The following is a 19,851-nucleotide window of genomic DNA, read 5'->3' as shown; positions in this document are numbered from 1 at the left end:
TGGCAGAGACCAAGGGATGGCGCGAAAAACACTGGTCAATAGCCAGAAGGCCACGCATTGAGTCCGTACATAACAAAACGCGGTTGTGTTAGGACTGTTTAATAAAGGTAAGGGCCTGGGAAATTGCCATCAATTCCACAGTGAACACCCCACATGTAGGTGGCAGCAGATGATTTTCCGTTCCAACAGAGTACGTGAAGGCATATCCCACATCATCATCATCATCATCTTGGACAGTTTCCAGCCACTGGCTGGGTCTGTCGGGAACACAAGCCTCTCCACCGTGTTCTGTCTTTCCACCATTCCCCCTCTTCCACCTTCGTCCAGTTCTCTCCTCTTCTCACCACACATTCCTTCACTCCCTTCACCCATCTATCTCTTGGTCTTCCTCTGGGCCTCTTCCCCTCCAGTTGCAGATCAAACATCCTCTTTGGAATTCTTCCCTCATCCATTCTCTTCATGTGTCCATACCACTGCAGTCTTGATTTTTCTATCCTGTCCTGTACTGGTTCCTCCTTTAGTCTTTCCCTCACATACAAATTTCGCACTCTGTCTCGTCTTGTTACACCCAACCTGCTCCTCTGGAACTTCATTTCACTAGCCTGTATTCTACTTTTGTCGCTTTTGTGCATTACCCATGTCTCACTTCCGTATGTCAATATGGGGACAAAGTAGGTTCGGTATATAATTCCCTTGGATTTCTGTGGCACCTCCTTGCTCCAAATAAGCCCCCTAATGCATTTGTAGAACTGCCCTGCTTTTCTGCATCTTTCATTTATTTCCATTGCGTTTCCCCCCTTACTTTCAATCACGCTTCCCAGGTACTTGAAGTTCTCTACCACTTGTAGTTTTTCCCCTCCACAAGTTATATCCACATTTGGCCTATTCTTCTTCCTTGTTGTGACGATTATTTCACTTTTCTTTGCAGAGAAATGCATTCCATATTGTGCTGCCGTTGCCTCCCATGCATCTAACTGCTCTTGCACCTCCTTCACGCAATTTCCCCATAACATCAGGTCATCGGCAAAAAGCACTGCTTTCATTTTATGATCTCCAATTGCATCTGATACTTGCTGTAGGATTTCATCCATAACAATAATAAACAATAAAGGCGAAAGTGCACTTCCCTGTCGCAGCCCATTTTCCAGCTTGAACCATGCAGTACGTTCCCTCCCCACTTTCACACAACTCTCACTTCCCTCATACATTTTTCTGACTTTTCGTGTAATCTCTTCATCTATCCCTTTTGCGTTCAGCACATCCCAGAACTTGTCCCTACAGATACTATCATACGCCTTCTCAATATCCAAAAAGGCCATGATTAAGTCCTTCCCGTACTCATAGTGCCTTTCCTGCAGTTGCCTTACCGCAAATATGAGGTCCGTTGTTGATCTTCCCGGTCTGAAACCGTACTGCTCCTCTTGCAGTCTACTTTCAATACTGCTTCTTATTCTCTTCTCCAGCATCTTTTCATAGATTTTTCCACAGTGGCATAGCAGGGTGATTCCTCTGTAGTTCTCACATCTCCTTTTATCCCCTTTCTTGAAGATCGGGACTATAATTCCTTTCTTCCAATCCTCAGGAATTCTGTTCTCCTTCCACACCACCCTCAGCACTCTGTATAGCCACTGGGTTCCTACTTCTCCTGCTGCTCGTATCATATCCACTGTTACTTCGTCCCAACCTGGTGCCTTGCCCCCTTTCATCCTCTTTATGGCTTCTTCCACTTCATTCCAAGTTAGATCATCAATTTCCCCAATATTATAATCGTCTGCTGCCTTAGGCTCTCCATCGCTGTTAGTTACCTGCTTGGCAGCATTCAACAGATCTTCAAAGTACTCCTTCCAAATCTTTTTGAGCTCATGCATTTCCTCCACAACTCTTCCATTATTATCCATGATCCTCAGGCACTCGCTTCTGTCATTCCTCTTATTTCTTACCATGGTGTAAAGTACTTTTTTGTTCCCTTCACTGTCCTCTTCTAACATTCTTGTCCATTTTTCCATCCACTTCTTCTTCTCCGCCCTTACTATGGTCTGTGCCGCTTTCTTGCTTTCCTTATATTTTACCCTAGCTTCCTCTGTTCGGGTCTGGAACCATTCTCTGAAGGCTTTGTTCTTTTGAAGTACTGCCTCTTTACATATGTTGTTCCACCATGGGGTTTCCCTACTTCTCCTCTTTGTGCTAGTTCTTCCGCACACAGTCTCAGCTGCCTCAACTAGAGCCCTCTTAAAATCGCCCCATTCTTCTTCCACTGTTCTCTGATCTTCCTTTGGCAGCTTCTTCCTGATCAGTGTCTGGTACTGGGTCCTCCGTTCATCCTCTTTCAGCATCCATGTCTTCAACCTTTTCTCCTGTATATCTGTTGCCCTCGTATCTTTTTTCTCTCTTAGGGTGGCTACCAACAGCCGATGGTCGCTGTCTAAGGCCTCAGATGGTATGATCTTAACATCTGTGAGGCTGCTCATCATCTGCCTATCCACTAGTACATAGTCTACTACTGAAGTTTGGGACCAGTCCCCACTGTACCAAGTTATTTTGTGACTACTCCTCTTCTTGTACCACGAATTTGCGATCGCCAGCCCATTCCTCTTGCAGAATTCCAGCAACAATTTTCCTTCTCTATTTCGGTTCCCCCAGCCCTCTGGTCCCATTATCTCCTCGAATCCTTTCCTGTCTGTGCCAACATGTGCATTGAGGTCCCCTATTATAATCTGATTTCCTCCATTTAGCTGCTTTTGCATGTCATCTTCAAATTCCTCCTTCTCCTTTTTTGTACACCCCACCTGTGGGGCATATGCTTGGATGATTTCAATGCTTTTTCCTTTCACTCGTACTCTGGCTTTGATCATTCGATCATTGATACCTTCCACCTCCTCCTGCAGACCCTCTCTGACCACTATTGCCACTCCATTTCTTCCCCTCTCATTCCCTATCCAGTACAGTTTACATCCTTTACTTAGTGGTTTTTCACCAACTCCTCTCCACCTAGTCTCAGCAAGTCCCAAGATGTCCAATTTCCTCCTTTCCATCATTTCTACAATTTCTTCTAACTTCCCAGTTAGAGTCCTTACGTTTAAGGTGCCCAGCCGTAAACCATCTCGTAATCCTTTTCCATTGCTTGGTCCGTTTCCTTTAAATCCGTTCCGTGATCTGAGGCATGTTCCCTTTTTGAAAGCAGTTGATTTATCCACTACTGGCTTGCTAGGCCTATCGCAGCTTCACCAGAGCCCCACATGATCAGCAAATTTAGAGTCATCAGTGTAGAAAACAACAGCATCCCCAAACTCCTGTAAAATTCGGCGGAAAAAGGAATGGAACACCATCGGGGGGATGGAATCTTTCGGTCCTCGGCAGAGATCCATCCGAATTCGAGGCCGAGGGACTAATCAAGGGGGGGGGGGGGGTTGGGGGGGGGGGTGGAGGGGAGGGAGCAAGGAAGACAGGACAAATAAGGGAGCTGAAAATCATGGCAAAGAGACGCAAGGCGGAGCCCAACCGGTAAACCCGCCCGAGGGCGGAAATCAGGTGGGCGACTTCCATGTCTTGGAACATGATAGAATAGGAAGGATGAGTGGGAGAGAAACGGACAGCGAGTGCGTAAGACATAAGACACCAGAAGCTGGGATCGCCGAACCGGGGGGGGGGGGGGGGGGGGGGAGTCCCTGCTTCAACCAGGAGACTATCAACAGGGCTAGTAGGGAAGGCACCAGTTGCCAAACAGATACCACGATGGTGGACTGGATCCAGCACATGCAGTGTGGAAGGAGCAGCCGAACCATAATAGTCCAAGCGAGACAGAACTAAAGCATGATAAAGACGGAGAAGGAGGGAGTGGTCTGCACCCCAAGAAGAGTTGGCAAGGAAGCAAAGGACATTGAGTTTATGGAAACATCCTACCTTCAGAAGTCTGATATGGGGCAGCCAAGTGAGCTTGTTGTCGAAAAGAAGACCCAGGAAACGAAACTGTGGGACCACAGGCAATCATTGTGCATTGAGATAGAGCTCTGGATCAGGGTGGATCGTAGTACGGCAACAGAAGTGAACCACCCGTGATTTTAAAGGAGAGAATTGAAACCCATGTGAGAGGGTCCATGCAGAGGCATGCCATATAGCCCCCTGGAGCTGCTGCTCTGCAGAGGCCATCAAAGAGGAACTAACCCAAATGCAGAAATCATCGACACACAGGGCAGGGGCCACAAGTCCATCGATAGCAACGAGGAATAGAAGTACACTCAAGACAGAACCCTGTGGGATGCCCGTCTCCTGGGTCCATGGAGAACTAAAAACAGTACCAACCCGAACCCTGAATGACCGATGGAACAGGAACTGGCAGATAACAATCGGGAGAGGGTCCCGAAGACCCCACTGATGAAGTGTAAGTAAGATGTGATGGCGCCAGGCTGTATGATAGGCCTTGTGAAGGTCAAAAAATACTGCAACCAAATGGCAGTGCTGGGAAAAAGCCTGCCGAACTGCAGATTCCAAGCAAAGTAAATGATAGATCGGAGACCGTCCCTCTCGGAAGCCACACTGGTAAGGAGAAAACAGATCCTGAGGACCCAATTGAGCCGACAGGCTACCATCCATTCAAGTAACTTGCAGACAACATTGGTCAGACTAATTGGCTGATAGCTGTCAACAAATAGGGGGTTCTTACCAGGCTTAAGGACAGGAACCACGATGCTATCCCTCCACTGAGAGGGGAAGTCACCCTGGAGCCAGATACAGTTAAACACACGGAGAAGATGTTGCTGTTGTCGAGCACAGAGATGTTGAAGCAGTTGGTTATGAATGGAGTCTGGGCCAGGGGCCGTATCATGAGAAGAAGAAAGTGTGGAAAGAAATTCCCATTCAGTAAAAGGTTCATTGTAAGATTCTGACTGACAAGGGGTAAAACTTAAGGTGGAAGCTTCGGCCCGCTGTTTCCGGTGAAGGAAAGCAGCCAGATAGGAGGCTGATGCTGCTGCCATGGCAAAATGGGTCGCAAGATGTCCCGCAAGAATCAACGGGTCTGTACAAAAGCCATCTGGGAGGTGAAGGCCTGGGAGGGTGGACTGCCAATGGCAACCTTGGAGAGAGCGAAGTGTAGCCCACACCCGTGAAATAGGGACAGTAGAACCAAGGGAAGAAACAAATTGTTCCCAACATATCCATTTGCTCTGTTTGATTAAATAACGGGCTTTAGTGTGAAGGAATTTAAAGATAATAAGGCTGGCAATGGATGGGTGCCTCTTAATGTGTTGCAAAGCTCGACGGCGATCACGGATGGCAATGGCAAAGGCCGTACTCCACCACGGGACTTGCCGGCGATGAAATGGTCCAGATGAGTGCAGTACAGCAAGGCTAGCAGTGCGAACAATCGCGTCAGACACGTCACGTAGGGTGTCACCAATACAACCCGACAAAGAGGGAGAGAAAACAACCTGTGCAGTGTATAGAGGCCAATCGGTGCATTGGAAAGACCAACGAGGTAACCTGTCCATCAGGGAGTGGGAAGGGAGAGAGAGAATCAACGGGAAATGGTCACTATCACAAAGGTCGTCGTGTGGCAACCAGTGTAATGAAGGGAGGAGAGAGGGAGAAGAAAGAGAAAGATCAATAGCAGAAAAGGTACCATGACCGGCACTGAAATGAGTAGGGGAGCCATCATTAAGAAGGCACAAGTCGTGGTCTGCAATAAACTGGTCTACAAGAAGACCTCGTCTAGATGGAAATGCACTGCCCCACAAGGGATGATGAGCATTAAAATCGCCAAGGAGGAGGAAGGGAGGAGGAAGTTGCCAAAGAAGGGCAGTTAAGGCAGCAGGTGTGAGAGTTCTGTCAGGAGGGAGATAAAGATTGCAAACCGTGACCTCAGAGTCCAGGTGGACCCTAACAGCAACCGCTTCCAATGTAGTTTGAAGAGGAATCCATGTGCTAGCAATGTCTGTACGGACCAATGTACAAACGCCACCAGAAGCCCGCAGGGGTCCGACCTGATTTCGACAGAAAACACGAACCCACGGAGGGTCGGTGAGTGATCATCAGTAAAATGAGATTCCTGTAGAACTATAAAAGCTGCAGAGTAAGACGAAATAAGGGATTTCAATTCCAGAAGGTGACGGTAGTATCCATTACAATTCCATTGGATAACCACAGAACGATGATTTAAATGGGGGTTGAACAGGCTAAAGCCAGTCATATTGCCGGGTCACAACCTGTCACCGACAAGGAGGGGCGACATCCATGAACGACAGGTCAGAATCTGGTTGTGAAGCCGGGGATGGGACCTCTGGTGACACCAGAGGCTCTTTGTCCCGGGAATTAGGTTTCTTCTTCTTTTCTGTTTGAGATCGAGGAGGGCTGTGTGGCATAAAGGAGCCAGCTGCAGCAAGATCGGGAACAGAAAGAGATCGGGCGACCTGGGGGCCGACAGACTGCGGTTCTCGCAGTTGTCGTGTGGCAGCAGACCTTTGGCCTGGAAGGTGCCGGGAAAGGTCATCCCAGGAGGGGCACCCTTGACCGGCAGACGCTGAAGGAGTGGGACACTTTTCCGGCTGGGGAGGGGGAGCAACGCCCAGAGGAGGTGTGGGAGCCGCAGGGGAAGGGGGGGGGGGAGGAGAGGGATCCGGGACTGGGGTAAGGAAGGGGGAGGAAGGGGTGAAGATGAAACTAAAGCATAACTAGACGTCATGGACACAGAGTGAAGATATGTATACTTCTTACGACCCTCTGTGTAAGTTAAACAATCAAGGGACTTCTACTCCTGTATCTTCTTTTCCTTCTTATATACCGGGCAATCTGGTGAACGTGGAGAATGATTGCCATGACAATTAACACACACAAGAGGGGGAACACAGGTACTCCCCTCATGGAGTGGATGTCCACAATCACCACAGAGAGGGGCTTGCGAACAGCGGGAAGACGTGTCCAAAACGCAAGCACTTAAAACACCTCATAGGAGGTGGGATGTACGGCTTCACATCACATTGATAAACCATAATCTTTGCTTTCTCAGGGTATCCCCTTCAAAGGCCAGGATAAAGGCACCAGTATCAATGTGATTGTCCTTAGGACCCTTCTGAACACGCCAAACAAAGTGAACACCCCGCCGTCCGAGATTGTCCCGAAGTTCCTCATCAGTTTGAAGGATGAGGTCCCTGTGAAAAATCACACCTTGAACCATATTTGGAGACTGGTGGGGGGAAATGGACACAGGAATTTCGCCAAGATGGGTACAGGCACGAAGGGCTGCAGACTGGGCAGCTGAAGCAGTTTTGACCAGCAATGAACCCGACTGCATCTTGCTCAGGGAGTCAACTTCGCCAAACTTGTCTTCAATGTGTTCCACAAAGAATAAAGGTGGTATTGGTGAAAGTATCCCCATCAGTCCTGGTGCAAACCAGATAGCAGGGGAAAGGCTTTGCCCCTAGCCAACAGGCCTGACCCTCTTCCCAGGGTGTAGCCATGGAAGGGAAGACCAAAGGGGCAGGAGAAGCAGTAATAGAAGAATCAGTTCCATGCAGGGAGACGGCCGCAGAAGAACGGCCAGAGTTCTGGACCCGTATGCATTTCATTTGCATAGTGTCTGCCCTGATACCACCCACTCCAATCAGGGGCTCTCCTCATGGGCGCCACCCAGCCACAGCAAGGGCCGTCTGGCACAGCAGCCATTGCTGGGAGTTCTGATGCTGCATGATGACGAGCAACCACTCCAAGGCTTGCATGAGGAGGTCACAGCTCAGGTTTCAGAAGAGAGATCCCTGTGTGTTCAGGGGACTCAACCAAAAGGGTACATAGCGACCCCACCACACGGGCTGGCTACCGTGCTGGCTATGCACCCTAGCATCAGACAACAACGTGAAAGAAAAGGTGGAATTAATTAGGAGGGCACACGTCGGAGACACTAGGTAAGGTGCTGTTCCCCAAGTGGCTCACACTACAGAAGAGAAATTTAGTCATGGAGGTCAAACCCCAGCAGGGGACCAGGGAGTGCCAAAAGGAGGTGGTGATTACGCAACAAAGCTAAATTGCAAAACCAACATAACCAGGAGGATAGTGGGGGCCAACATAAGCAAGGACACCAAGAGAGGGAGAGGAGAGGGCGAGGGGGAAGGAGCAAGGAGAGGAAAGGAGGGGAAGGGGAAGGAAATGCAGCCCTGGTAAGAAGGCAGGCTGCAATAGCTCGGGGCCCAGTGCTCGCCACACATGTATCCCCAAAAAGAGTTGTGGACCCCTGGGGGGCAGCTGGTTCGGAAGCCATCTTGTGCACAGTTCCAGTGTCCCACCATTTCTGTGGTGTTTTGTATAAGACAGTTCCAGAGAGCTGTGGCAACATCACAGAAATTTCATCCAATGTCAAATAGCAGTCTTCACAAACTGTTTTCTCAATTTTTTGCACCAATTTATCAGTCAAAACAAAAGGTATTCCACTCCTCTGTTCATCATGATCATTTGTTCTGCCTCCACTAAACTCTCTGCACCATTTAAACACACTCATTCTGTTTATAAAAACTTTGCCGTAAACTGTTTTAATTCATGAAATAATTTCTGTACATGTTATTCCTTCAATGAGTAGAAAGCATGTGGCTGACACTTGGTAAGATTTCTTGCTAACATCTTTCATGCATATCAGTTCATGTACTACCACATTCCTGCAATGCTCACTCTGGTCAGGGGCTCCCCCCACCCTTTACCACTCAGTGTTACCAACACTTAAAAAAAAAGGACCATTATGGGCACGGTGCACTTAGTTTCTGAACAGACCCCATCTGCCGTTCTTGCTGGTTGCAGGATGTATTATTTTAATTTTATGACTGAACTGTATGAGCATCTTTTCCACCTTACACTCATGGTACACCTTGTACACACTCCACATACTTTCGTAGGCACATCTGGTCACAGACTCCAGTTGAGGCAGTTAGTCCATTTAAGCCACTCCTGAAAATGTTCATGGCTATAATCATGCTCAGCAACTAATTGCATGGAAAGAATATACAAAATATCCTACATTAGCAAAGCAAATTATGCAGTGGTGTATAGTTCACATGATGTCAAAACATTAATATTTCATTCAAATTTAGTTTAAAGTGCCATAAATTACACTTATTGTACCTAATGGTGCTTCAACTAACATAGAGATTTTTTTATAATAAAATCATTTTTACCTTAACACAGTTAGACCTTCATTATTTGTTCCCGTCTGTGTTTTCACTAAATACTTCACCTACCAGAACTTCTCATCTGTAGCAGTGCATTTAAAAAAACAAGCTAATACCAAGACAGCTTCCCTAGCCATAAGCTACTTCACACCACACCTCTGATGTTCCTTAGTATTATTTCAATGTAAATTAAATAATCACAAACTATTTAGGAATAAAGGAGGCAACTCACTGATTGCCAGAAGCACTGCATCATAAAATGTACAGAAATAAAAGGTGCAGAGATCAGTTAGCTTTCGGAAAACACACACACACACACACACACACACACACACACACACACACACACACACACACACACACACACACACACACACAAATAAAACGACCTGAGTGTGTGTGAGGGGGGAGGGGTGGGGGCACTGAGTTACCTTAGGTTTAGGTCAGGAAGGAAAATGGAGCGAAACATGTGCTGTAAGGATAGGTGCCATCTGTGCAGTAAGGAAAAGTTGCTAGTGGTGGGGAGGATCCATATGGCATGGGTTGTGAAGCAGCCAATGAAATCTAGCATGTTTTGCCACTGGCTGGCCCTCCCAGTGGCACAACATGCAACAGAGATATAAATTGTCTGACACACTGCAAAGCTAAATCTGTAAACAAACTGTAAAAATTTCTCCTTGACAACCCATTCTACCCTGTAGGAGAATTTCATTTATTGTAATGTCCAAACCGTGGTGGATAGGAATAGCTAACCCACATCTGTACATCTGAAATAGAGGGAGTCACCAATAAATAATCATCATTTATTTACACAATAAATTGTGATGTGAATATGAAGCAACTTGATCTAAATAATTATGATTTATTGTGTAAATGATCCTTGGACCATGTAACTATCTAACTACCTACTGTCATCAACATTGTTCATTTTATCCCAACACTGTTTACTTCAGCCTGCAGGGCACAGCAATAATCATCTTCAGAAGCAACAGGACAGCTTACACCACTGACACTAGCAACAAATCAACTAAACCACCTGAAGCAGTAAAAACCACCTGCCAGTCAAGCAAAAGAGTAGTATCACCACCAGGCTACTACAAGGATTTTTTTAATTGAAGACAAGCAGCAACCAAACATTGAGGTGAGCAGTGTTACAGTTCCAAAGAACAATAAATTACTAGTGCTTTTTTACCAGAATGTTCACAGTATAATTAGTAAATCAGCTGAATTTTAAGTATTTCTGCTTGATCAGCTAAAGGACATTTCAGTTCTATGTGTGAGTGTACATGGTTAAAGGAAAACCAAGCTTGTATTGCTAGAATGGCAGGGTTTGAAATTGTTAGCAGCTTTTGTAGAGAGATTTTTATAGCTGGAGGAACATGCATATATGTTAACCATAGGACTGAATGCAACAAAATTAAATTCAGTAACATAAATAACATTGAAAAAGTGTTTGAATATTGTTTCTTCAAACTCAAGGAAACCATAATAATCATTGTATGCATATGCTGTTCCCATCAGTCAACTAAATGGTAGCAATGTAGAAAGATTCTTTAGTGAATTAAGTAATTTTAAAGAAAACATTACTGCAGCTGGAGATTTCAAAGTAAACTTTATAACCTGTCAAAATCTATCTAAAGTGTATAAATTGTTATATTCACATAATTTATCAGCATCTGTCACTGACTACTCTAGACTTGGAAAGACCTCTAAAACTACAACTGATCAAATATTTTTTGATTCACACACACTTGATCAGAATGTCAAAGTGATTGATTCTGAATTCTCAAATCATGAAGCAATAAAATTTAGTGTAAATAATGTACTCAGCACATATGCTAGGAAAAGTAAGAACTACTACTACACAAGATGAACAAATGAGGACCATATTAAGATTTTTAATTCTTTGTTAAAAAATTCAAAGTAAGCATTGGATAAGTATGCAATGGAGGTACGAAGTTTGTTACAAACATAACTAAGAAATTGCATTCCCTCTTAAGAAATTTAAAGTAAAAAACCAGAACTAACAATTGGATAACATAGGCAATAAGAAAATCTTCAAAGTAACTCACAAAGTTAATTAAATCAGTTAGGCAAAATCCAGTTCTGAAACAGTATGTAAACTGTTACAGAAAAATGTATGAGAAACTAATTACAGCAGCAAAAAATTAAGCAATGATTCACATATCAGCACAAACCAGGATAACAAAAAAAATAACATCAGTTTGGATTGTGATAAATAAAAACTTGGGTGGAAGCAAAGCAAAAGGCATGAACACTGTTATTACCAGCAAGGGCAAAACTATAAATGATCCTTTACATATTGCTACTATATTCATTAGTCACTCTACAAGTACAGTAAGAAACCTTATAAAAACAAAGTGAAATAAAGGCTAATCACATCATCTCTGTAAATCCCAAAACAATGTTTCTGTACCCTGTAACAGTACAAGCAGTTGAGAATGCAATCAGGAGATTGAAAAAATAAATTGTCCTGTGATACAGATGGCATTCCAGGTAAAGTAATTAAACACAGCAAATATGTAGTTCCTCTGCTTGCTGATTTAATTAATGCTTCTTTCAGCTCTGGTACTTTTCATAGAGAACTTAAGCTACCAATAATAAATATATATAAAAACAGTGATCCTTATGATGTAAAAAAAGTACAGATCATTATGAAAGTTGAGTTGCATCTCAAATATTTTTGAAAGAATAATCTAGGACAAACTCACTGCTTTTTTTTAACAAAAGTGGAACATTTTCCAATCAAAAAAAATATTTTAGAAAAAAATAGATTAACTAATAATTTCCTAAAACTGTTTCTAAATTCCACTGATAATAAAAAAGTAAACTGTGGATTGTTTTTTGGTTTATGTAATGCATTTGATGTTACTGATCATAAAATATTGCTTGATAAACTATAGTGCTACAGAGTATGTGGCACAGCTCATGTGTGGTTTAAATCGTACTTATCTGGTAATTCCAGAAAGTAGGAATAGTTCATGAAGGTAAATCCTAATCTTCTGGATATGAGAAAGTTACTTGTGAGGTACGCCAACGATCAGTGTTGGGACCACTGTTGTCCTTCATATTCATAAATGAGTTACCAAGTTATTTAACACAAGCTGATGTTATACTGTTTGCTGATGATTCTAATCTCTTTCTTAAAGCTCAGAATGTGACTGATTTACACAAAAAATAGAAATAACAACTGAACACACAGTTGAACGGTTTAAAGATAACAATCTATTTTTTAATGAAAACAAAATGTTATGGCTAAATTTCAGGAATATGTTAAATAAAGTAAACCATAATATAATGGTGAAGTTAGGTGAACAGAAAACACTACGAACTTCAAACACAAAATTTTTAGGAATTTTGTTACATGAACATCTCCAATGGGGTTAACATATAGAATGGCTCAGTAGAAATTTAAGTAAATACCTGTTACATATCTAAAATGCTCAAAATTTCCTGCAGTGAAGAAACAGTGATTAGTGCCTATTATGCATTCATTCAAAGTCTACGGCGATATCGTGTCTTATTTTGGGGTATTTTAACTCTAGTGGAACACCCTTTTACTATTAGAAAAGGATCAATAAGAATTATAAAAGGGATTGCACCTAGGGAGACGTGTAGGGAGATTTTCAAAGAAATGTAAGTTATGACTCTTCAATCGGTATATATCTACAAAAGAATATGCCATTTGAAATCCCATTCCCAGTTCTTTTCTTTGAACAGGGATCACTATGACTATGAAACTAGAGAAGAACTGGCTTTCACAGAGAAGTACATAAGAAAACACAATATCATAAAAGTGCAATACGAGGGTGGTTTAAAAAGTTCTCGGAATCACCAGGAGAGGCCAGCGCTAGTGCAATGAGTCATTCATGTGATATTCATTGGACTGTTTCCTGTAAACAATTGCGAAGTCAGTGCTCTTGGGAGAGGGCTGTGGCAGTGATGTGGTGCTGCTGCTGTTGTTTTTGCATAGTGATTTGTGAAGATGGAAAAAATTGAGATTCGAGCAGTGATTAAGGACTTCGTAAAGAAAGGTATCGAAGCAAAGGACATTCATGTTGGTTTCCAGAATACACTGGGGAACTCTGCTCCTTCATATTCAGTTGTTGCCAAGCGGACAAATGAATTTAAATTTCGCTGTGAGAGCATAGACGATGATCCACAAAGTGGTCGGCCAAGATGTGTCACTACTCCAGAGATCGATGCAAAAGTCTAAAAAATGGTCATGGAGGATCACCAACTGGAAGTGCGTGAAATTGCTGACACTTTTCAGATGTCATCTGAAAGGGTATATCAGATATTAACAGAAGAATTAGAAATGAAAAAAATTATCTGCAAGATGAGTGCCACGGCTCTTGACACTGGATCAAAAACACATGAGAATGGACATATTGGAACAATGTTTGACCTGTTTTAGGAGAAACGAACAAGATTTTCATCGCCAGTATGTGACCACAGATGAAACTTGGATGCACTACTATACCCCAGAGACAAAAAAACAGTCAAAGCAATGGAAACATGCCGATTCTCCGCGCAAAAAAAAAAAAAAACACCAACAACAAAAGAAATGGCAATTCCATCAGTGTGAAAGGTCATGGAGTCAGTGTTCTGGGATGCGAAGGGGATTCTGTTTGTAGATTATCTCCCCACTGGGCAAACAATTACTGGAGAATACTATACTAACCTCGTGGACAAATTGCAATAAAAGATATGCAAAAAATGGTCAGGTTTAGCAAGGAAGAAAGTCATCTCTCATTAAGACAATGTGTGGCCGCACACTTGCCATTGCCATGGCAAAACTTCATGAACTAAGGTATGAATCATTGCCACACCTCTCTTATTCACCTGATATGGCTCCGTCAGACTTCCATCTCTTCCCAAAAACTGAAAATTTCTCTTGGTGGATGAAAATTCAGTTCAAATGAAGAATTGATAGCTGGAGTTGACAGCTATTTTGCAGGCCTGGAGGAAACTCATTTTTGAGATGGGATCAAGGCACTGGAACAATGTTGGAACAAGTGCATTAATCTACAATAAACTACATTGAAAAATAAAAAAAGTTTCAGTCGTGTAAGTACTAATTTTCTATTCTGAGAACTTTTCAAACCGCCCTTGTGTATCATCACAAAATTCTTTTTCGTGCCCTTCCCTTAAGAATTTAAAAGGTATCAAAGCTGCACATTTTTAAAATTGAGCTTAAGAGAAGGTTTATAAGTGAAAGTTTTTACAGTGTTGACGAGTAAGTGAATTTTATGAATTTGAGGACATCCATAACTTAATTTAAATGTAGCCAAGTGTTACTGCATATACTGGAAATAATGTGTGCCAGGCACTTAAGTGTGATTTGCAGAGTATCCATGTAGATTAGTTGTAGGTGTACCCATAGCTATGTATTTGGTTATCTGCATGATTTGTATCTGTATCTGAATGATTTGTTTCTGTTCATGTATTTAATTAACTGTATGATTTGTGTACAGATACTTTTATTTAAGTCTTTTTTTACAAAATATATGACAACTCCTCTGCCACTGAACATGATAAAATAGATGATCAATAAAAAAAAGATGGCACATAGCTATGAACACATTATGTTAACAAACTGATTCATTTCAATTTTGAATTTCTGCATATTCATTTATCGATTTCACTCTTTTACTGCACAGTTCTATGTGATATCATTCACAGGCTTCGTTACACAGTTCACATACACCTGTTGCGGTTGGGTCGTGATAAGTTTTGTTTTTGCCGATTAGATGATGAAAGCCGTGAATAGAAAGTCTAGTTACGACATGTCGCTGTTCAAAGTTTGGTGCTCTCCATGAGCGGTTCGTCATTGCTTCGGTGCCATAAAACTCCGGCCATATTTTTTCTTGTTTGTCCTCCATGATCTTCAGTTGCTTTCTGGAAGCCCTGATGTGTGGCATCATATATCGTAGTCTGATGTCTTCAATTAGGAATGTCTCTCTCGCTAGCAGGTACACTAGTCTAGATCTTGTTGTCTTTGAGAGACCTAGTGCTCTTTTTAGATAGGTCGATTTTACCTTTTCTAGTGTTTCTAGATTTTTTTCTGTCAGGTGGTCCCATATAACCTCCATCCCATAGGCCAGGATTGGCAAGATTTTTGTGCTGAATAATTTCATAGCTGTTTCTAGACTGAGTAAGTGGATGTTTTTGATGTCCTGTATTGCTATTATTGCTTGGGCTGCACGTTCTGTTGTATGTTTTGTGAAGCATTTGGCTGTTGGTTGCAATGTCACTCCTAGGTATTTAAAGTCTGATGAGATTTTTATTTTTTGTCCTCTGATACTGATTTCCGCATTCTTAGGTGTTTTGCCTCCTTTTCTGAAAATTACCATTTCTGTCTTTATTATGTTTATGTGTAGTTTGTGTTCACTGCACCATCTGTCTATTTTCTCAATGATTCTCTGCAGCTTCTGTATATCTGTTGAACCTACGGCTATGTCGTCAGCGTATGCATATGCATATACATACACATCTTCTTCATTTTCTCCAATTTGGAGTAGTTCTTCAGTGGCAAGAATATACAGCAAAGGGCTCATTGGGTCGCCCTGTAAGACTCCATTTGATTGCAGAATGGGGTTTGAAAAAGAGAGGTTGTCTGATATTGTAATTAAATTGTATTCGAGGATTGACTTGATTATTCTTGCCCATACGCTATCTTCTCCCACTGTGTTTTCCAGTTTTTGGACTATGAGTTCTCTTTCCAATAGGTCAAAGGCTTTGGTAAAGTATATGAACACTGTGTAGAACATTTGTTTCTTTTGTAGCACATCATCAATGTTGTTTAGAAGAAGCCTGACTGCCGCAAGTGTTGATCTTCCAGATCTGAAACCCATTTGTTGTTCTGGGAGATGACTGTCCACAGAGGCTTGGATTTTTTGTGTTATTATCTTTGAAAACATCTTGAATTGAGTATTTTCCAGGGCTATGCCTCTGTACTTGTTTGGGTCCATTGGGTCTCCTCTACCTTTGTAGAGAACTTTTATTGTCAAGTGTCTCCATTGTGTCGAATTCTTCCAAGTTCCAGGCATTTGTTAAACAGTTTGGTCCATATGTGTTGGAGGGCCTCTTTTGCATCTTTTATATGTTCATTATATATATTATCAGGTCCTGCTGCTTTCTTGTTCTTCAGTGCTTTTATTACTTCTTTCACGTCATCTTCATTTAGGGGTTCCCATGTATTGTCTTTTTCCTTAGTTTGATGTTGTTTCTCTTTCTTTGGGGGTGTTTTGAGTCCTCGTTTGTTCAGTATCTTACTGAAGTGGTCTTCCCATTCCTTCAGGTCTATATTTGGTGGATGAGCCATTTTTCTTGGTCTTGCTGCTATGTATGGGTCTTTCTCTGCTTCATCCGCTTCTCTTTCTGCCTCTTTTTCTATGTATTCTTTTTTCTTCTCTTCTATTAGTTTTTTGTAGATTCTCCTCTCTTCTGCATACAGTTTGTATGTTTCCTCATCATGCTGGTTTCTTAGTCTGTGGAGGGTTCGTAGAACAGTGTTCCCTTTGCTGTAGCATTCAGCATCGAACCATCTTTTGGCCGTCCTTGTTTTGGGGATTGTTTGTATCACTGAATTTTTTAGGAGGTCTTCTATTTGGTCTGTTGCTTTTTCAAGGTCTCCTTCCTCTATGAAAGTTTCTATTTGTGTTAATTGTTCTTGCTGGTTTGTTCATTTTTCTATATCAATTTTTCTTTGTGTGATTTGGTGGGTTTTTCTCGCTGGTGGTGACGTGACGATATTTATTTTTATCTTCATTGGAATGTGCTTTCATATAGGAATAATGGAGTCATGCCATATTGGTTGAATACTTCCTTCTATGTCTCCTCTTGTTAATGGGATATCAATAGTGCTCTTCCCATTGTGGCATATGTATGGAGGTATCTGTCTATCGTTGAGTAGGGTGAAACCATCTTCTTCTAGGGTTTCAACGACTAGTTTTGTTTTATAGTTTTCTGTGTCTATTCTGCAGTTGAGATCACCTGCAATAATGGTGGGTTTGCTGTCGCATTGTTTGATGAGTGTGACTATTTCGTCAATTATTTATACAGCATGTGTGTGCGGTTTAAAATAGGCTGCAATTATATTTATGTTTGCCGCTTCTATTAGCATACTATTTTCTTGTTTTATGATTCAGTTGCCGCATAATGTATTCTCTAAAAAACAATGAACCCCCTACCAACTCATGGATTTACAATTACACTGAACCCCTGCCTTTTCAACAAGTTTTGTATAATTGGGTAGAACTCATTTACTTTACAAAACATTTTCCATTCCACTGCAAATTACAACAAAATCTCTGAACATTTGGCATCAACAAACACAAATGCACTGAAGACTACTTCTGCAGTGTTCTTCTTCATATTTCCCTTCAAAATTTGTAAGACTATTCCTGCAAATTGTTCACTTCACTGTCAACTTTTCATAATGTATACATAGCAACTGCTGGTAACATCACAACAAGGTTCTTTACTTTGGCAACATCCACAATAACACTTTACCTTTAAATTGTCCTGTTGCCAGTTGCCACTGCCACCTGTAACTGTAATCTGCTTACTGCTGTTCCTTGTAAGGTTTTTACCATCTGGATCTCTATTCAGCTGGTTCCCATTGGCTGCTACTCTGTCCATAATAGCATCAGTCTTCCCATCTCGGATTTTCTGAACTCCTCCCTGTACTACTGGGTTATGTGGATCGAGGGCTGTGTGAACAATATGTAGAATGAAAACCTAAAATATTCTGTAATCAAAAATATACCGTGGCTGTTATATTCCATCTGACACCGTCATGATATAACCTATAGCAACCTAATGCCACTCAAATTTACTCTTCCCAATACAATAATAAATTTATAAGAATTTCCACAACATTGTTATTACTATTTTTATTATATAATATTGCATACAATAGGATATGTATCAACTCACACTAGCCATGTTAAAATTTTAATGAGCTGGTGAACCAAATTATTGAAGCCACTAACTAAAGGAGTTCAACTAAATATGTCTTGGCAACTTGATAAATATAAAACAACTCACAATATTGAAGACAGTAAAAATTAAAAGATATTTATTAATAAACAATCATAATTCTGCCATCGTTCTTCCTGGACATGACTGTGGTCCGAATATTAGATCAGTGAATACACTAAACAGTAAGGTTAAAATATAAGCCAATAACTTATTAGACTTGGTGACTTGGGCGTTAATGCCAACTACACATGTTTACACAATAAAAAAATCGAAGTCTAAGTGCAAAAGTAACTACCACTGTCGAAGGGGAGCTCTGTATACATAGCATGTTTAACTAAATGGTAGAATCTGCCAAGAAAGTTCAAATGCTATTACTGGAGTCAGAAACTGGGAAAGCACTTGTGTACAGTTCAGTTAAATTAAGCACTGCAAGTTGGAGAGGAAATATACCGATAAATTTAATGTTTCTTGTACTGCCATGACTCCGTAAGGAAACAACATGTCCCCTGAAAGTTGAGCTGTGCCAATGTAATCCACCATGGTATCATAGTTACTTCCAGTTCAAAAACACACTATCCAGCAATGCAGAGTCTAATACCAAGTGCAGAAACCATTGACAGGGCACAGCACACTTTCTGTAGCTGCACCTGCTAACCCAACCAAAACATTACAAGTGCTTCCAAAACTGTGCTACTCCCTGGCTCACAACACTCTGCCCATTTCCCTCCGCACTCTAGACCTGCCTTTGCACAGCCACCTGCAGGTGACACCACCACCATGGGCCAAAGACACTCACCATAATTCGAATGTGCTGCTAATTTGCGCATTATAATACGGCAGTGTCCATTTATTAGTTGTTATGGCAACACTGCAATTAACCTCTTGTCATTAGTGTTACTTGCACTGCTCTATTCACTGTCTAAACACTGTTTTGTTTCACTTGTGCCACATGATATGTTTATATTGTTCACTGCAACTATTACCCACAGTCCATATTTTCCATTTTTTACTTATTGTTGTCCTCAAATGTGTAATTTTGTTTTGACTGTGTAATGGTGGAACAGTCCCTCACATGGAAAAGAGTCAGTTGTAAGTTGGCTGACCTGATTTTTGCAATCTCTTCTCTGTTGCCCCTCTGCTTGCACAGTAGCCTGTAGTCATGAAACTGAATGTTGAATAATTTATACAACACCATGAGTTTGGCTTCACTTCTCCACAGATTTTAAATCATCAATGATGTCCCATTGCTGGTATGATGACCATTTTCTCAACTTCATAGGATTAAAGCACTTAGATCAGAACACCACTAACAAACAAGCTACAGTCCAGTGACAGAATTTATAAGATGACACATACTGTTACTGAAGCACAGTATTTTTCATAAAGACTGCCTGAGAATCAATAGTACCTCTAACATGTCACTAAAACAAAATGATTAAGTGTGACACAGAATGCAGTTCACTGCACAACAATATTTCTCTTAGTCTGGTTCTTAACTTAAGTCACAACACACAGTAGTTGGTCATACTAATGACCATGATAATCAGGCCCTGCTACATCACAATTCAGTCAAAATATTCATAGCTTTGAATTTTTTAAAAAAAAATCACTCAAATTCTTATCCTCTGCTATTACTGGGTTTTTGTGGAAGCTGATGCCCATATTTTCATGGAAAGGTTGCACATAACTGTTACATGTG

This window comes from Schistocerca piceifrons, chromosome 3 (genome assembly GCF_021461385.2).
Source record: "Schistocerca piceifrons isolate TAMUIC-IGC-003096 chromosome 3, iqSchPice1.1, whole genome shotgun sequence".
Classification (NCBI taxonomy): domain Eukaryota; kingdom Metazoa; phylum Arthropoda; class Insecta; order Orthoptera; family Acrididae; genus Schistocerca; species Schistocerca piceifrons.
Note: the sequence above shows the minus strand (reverse complement) of the source record.